This window comes from Cibotium barometz, chromosome 46 (genome assembly GCF_041138505.1).
Source record: "Cibotium barometz isolate CiBa-2024 chromosome 46, ASM4113850v1, whole genome shotgun sequence".
Lineage (NCBI taxonomy): Eukaryota > Viridiplantae > Streptophyta > Polypodiopsida > Cyatheales > Cibotiaceae > Cibotium > Cibotium barometz.
This window is the reverse complement of record NC_141091.1, coordinates 30,965,203-30,969,669: the sequence shown is the minus strand read 5'-3', so window position 1 is coordinate 30,969,669 and position 4,467 is coordinate 30,965,203.

Below are 4,467 nucleotides of genomic sequence, written 5' to 3'. Positions count from 1 at the left end.
TTCCCATCATTCCTTCATCAGAGTATTTATGGCATCATTGGCAACTAGAACGCTCACCACCTGTCCACTTAGGGGCCGTTTCAATAGTTCCTAGCCCATATTACTCGGCAATATAATCACTTATCAAGATGGACTCTCGTTGAAGATCAGCAAGATCAACCAACAGATCCATATAAAGAGCCATGGACTCATCCATTGAAGACCAGCAAGGTCAATCAACCAGATCCATGCCTGGTTTCAGAAAACAACTCTTACTCCTTGTTCCAATATCTTCCTCGACGCACGCGTGGGTATCCTGGGCGACCCAGAGCCCAAGCATCGTATGGTCAGCACCCTCTAGGATCCTTCGCAGGTGACCTAGCGCTTCACTCATAGGCCGCTTCCTTGGTCCCTCATCCACTGTACTGGAAGCTCACCATTTTAATCGAACCGAGGCTGGTCAAGACCTCGGTCGACCTTGCTACGCGAGACGTCCTCCATTGACTCTCCGTCAGCAGTTGCAACTTTATCAGTTAGGTCTCCACGACCTTAATCACAAGATGGTCAAAATGCTTCCCGAGCATTTTTGACATAAAACAGCCATTTACAAACAGCATTTACAAACAGCATTTACAAACAGCATTTACAAATAGTTTACAGATACAATTTCTATATTAACTCTTATTTTTGACATAAAATAGCCATTTACAAACAGCATTTACAAATAGTGCACATTATCCCTTCATTAATCCACATTACTTATTCCACATTCCATTTATATGTGTACTCATCCAATCACATCATTTTCCATCTCTTCACTTCAGATTCCTTCACATCACATATCATATATTCACATCCATATCCACATCCATACATCCACATCCACATCCATACATCCATATCCACATCCACATCCACATCCATACATCCACATCCACATCCACATTCACATCCATACATCCCTATCTACATGCTTACCTCCATTTTCACATCCTCATTTATACATCCACATCCCATATCCACATTCATACATACACATTTATATCCACATCCATACATCCACATCCACATGCATACATCCACTATCACGTCCTCATTCATACATCCACATCCACATACATACATACATCCATATCCACATTCCCATTCACATCTATACATCCACATCTATATCCACATACATACATACATCTCCATCCACATTCCACATTCACATCTATACATCCACATCTACATCCACATTCACATACATCCACATCCACATTCCCATTCACATCTATACATCCACATCTACATCCACATACATACATACATCCACATCCACATTCCACATTCACATCTATACAGCCACATCTACATCCACATTCACATCTATGCATATACATCTTTATGCATACATCCATTTCCACATTCATACATCCACACTCCCATCTCCACATCCACACATCCACATACATACATCCATTTCCACATTCCCATTCATATAACCCCATATGCCTTCACATCTAATCTTTTACATCACATCCATTCTCGCCCTATCATCACTTCCCATATACATCTTATCCTATCACATACACTTCTTACCTCATCCCATACACATCTTATCACATCTTAAATCATCTTATCACCTCCTAACTTATTTCATAAGCATCTTATCACCTCTTATCACATCTTATACACCTCTTATCACATCCTATCACATCCCATATCTATTTATAGAATACAAGAGAATCCTTATATTTGATATAAGATTTCTTTACACATTTATTTATGCATAAATTCTATTTAAGGAGATTAATACTTTCGAAGTAAAAATCAATCTTTTATGCATCTTCCTATGCATAAATTCATTTTAAATGAAAATGACACTTTTGAATTAAATTTTAATCTTTTATGCATCTTCCTATGCATTAATTCAATTTAGATGAGAATGACACTTTTGAATTAAAAATCAATCTTTTATGCATCTTCCTATGCATAAATTCAATTTAGATCAGAATGACACTTTTGAATTAAAAATCAATCTTTTATGCATCTTCCTATGCATAAATTCAATTTAGATGAGAATGACACTTTTGAATTAAAAATCAATCTTTTATGCATCTTCTTATGCATAAATTCAATTTGGTAGGAATTACACTTTTAGAATAAAAGAATTTCTCTTATGCATCTAAGTTATGCATAAAATCCATTTATGATGAAAATCACACTTTTAGTATAAAAAGAATATCTTTTATGCATACCTCTATGCATGAAATCTAAATATGATAAAAGTAACACTTTTATAATAAAATAATCAACGTTTATGCATACTTCTATGCATGAAATTCAATTGTGATAAACGTAACACTTTTATAATAAAATAATCATCTCTTATGCATACCTCTATGCATGAAATTCAATTATGCTAAAAGTAACTCTTTTATAATAAAATATTCATCTCTTATGCATACCTCTATACATGAATTTCAATTATGCTAAAAGTAACTCTTTTATAATAAAATATTCATCTCTTATGCATACCTCTATGCATGAAATTTAATTATGCTAAAAGTAACTCTTTTATAATAAAATATTCATCTCTTATGCATACCTCTATGCATGAAATCTAAATATGCTAAAAGTAACACTTTTGTAATAAAATAATCATCTTTTATGCATACCTCTATGCATGAAATTCAATTGTGCTAAAAGTAACACTTTTGTAATAAAATAATCATCTTTTATGCATACCTCTATGCATGAAAATCAATTATGCATAATATAAAAATCAATTTCTCTAGGCTTACAATGAATATCTTTTATTTAATCTAGGATGATAATTCCTAGAAAATGGTAGGAAGTCCTCTTTTCATGCTTTGAATGAAATTATTTTATGCGTAATTTTTATAAAAATTTTGCCATAGCTCCGCTGCTATGATTGATAAATCTCAGTTTTTCTAAGGGATAAAGCTTATCATTAAGGAAATAATTAGAATGATCCCTAATTGAATCATTAATCCATAATGGATTGAATCATCAATATACATAAACTAAAAGCATAGAAAAAAGCCATTAATTTGGCCTCAAGCATAGATTAATCTTGGGTTAAGGAAAAGCTTTATGAAAAGCTTCATTTGGATTGAGAATGGGTCATGAGTATGACCATTTCTTGAGTGAGAGAGAGAATTTACATAAAAACCATTTGAATTAAGCATAAATAGAAATTTATGTAATTCTTAACTATCATTAATCAATTTACTTCAATAGCATTCATCAAATTATGTAACTCTTCACTACCATTCATCAATTAACTTCAATAGCATTCAAAAACCATTCCAATTAAGCTTCTCAAGCTTGAGAGGGGTTGAGAAGAGAGAAGCATTGAGAAATTATAGAAAAGTTCAAAATTCACCATTTACCTTACAAATTGCTTGATTCTTTGTTCACGGTAGAGGCCCCCAACCAATCAATTGGTTAAGTATGTTGATGGAGCCACCAATGGGGATTGAAGAAAGAGGAAAGCTCCAATTTCTTCAATTTGGAGAGAATTTTAGAGAATAGTAGAAACTAGCATTATTTCAGCATAACTCTAGTATAGCAAAATTCTTCCCTTTCTTTTCAAAGGATTCATGTTCTATTTATAGGAGAGGGAAGCTCTAACCAAAGCTAACTGAATTCTAGAATATTCCAGATTCAGTTTGGTTGAATTTGGACTAGATTTGGATCTAGTTTGGTTACGGTTCCATTTTGATTTGGTTTGGTTCAAGAGAGAGGAGAGATAAAAATATCACATTATTTTTAAGTTTAAAACTCATTCAAGCATGTGAAATATGCACCTCCTTTAAAAAACTCCCCTTCCTTACATATGTGTCAAAATGAAATCATTATACCCAAAATATCTCATATTTTTTAATATTGCTCATAGTTTTTTACTAATAAACCTTGTACATTTTCAACTCTTCATCTTGTGTGAGCATTTACTTATTTTTGGATACCCAAAATATCTCATATTTTTAATATTTCTCATAGTTTTTTACTGATAAACCTTGTACATTTTCAACTCTTCATCTTATGTGAGCATTTACTCATTTTTGGATACCCAAAATATCTCATATTTTTGATATTACTCATTAACCTTGTACATAGTCAACTCTTCATCTTATGTGAGCATTTACTCATTTTTGGGTATCTTCTTTTACAAAATTAGATTTATCTCCTCTCTACACATGGATTTGATGCTATTGGCCCATAGGAACCTTAATTGGACCATAATCCAAAAATTTCTGAAAATCTAGACCCTTAGGCTAAGGTCCTTCATACTCATTTCCAATTATTTTCAATTAATTCCAATTGCACATTGGAAAGTTCTTTTCGAATTTCTGTTTCAGGGAAACTTATTTTAATAAGATGAGAAATTTTTCTATCTACAAATATTCAAAATCTGAATATTCTCTCTCTAGAATATTTTCTCTCTCTAAGTCAAAACAGTTAGAAACAAGGTCTTTT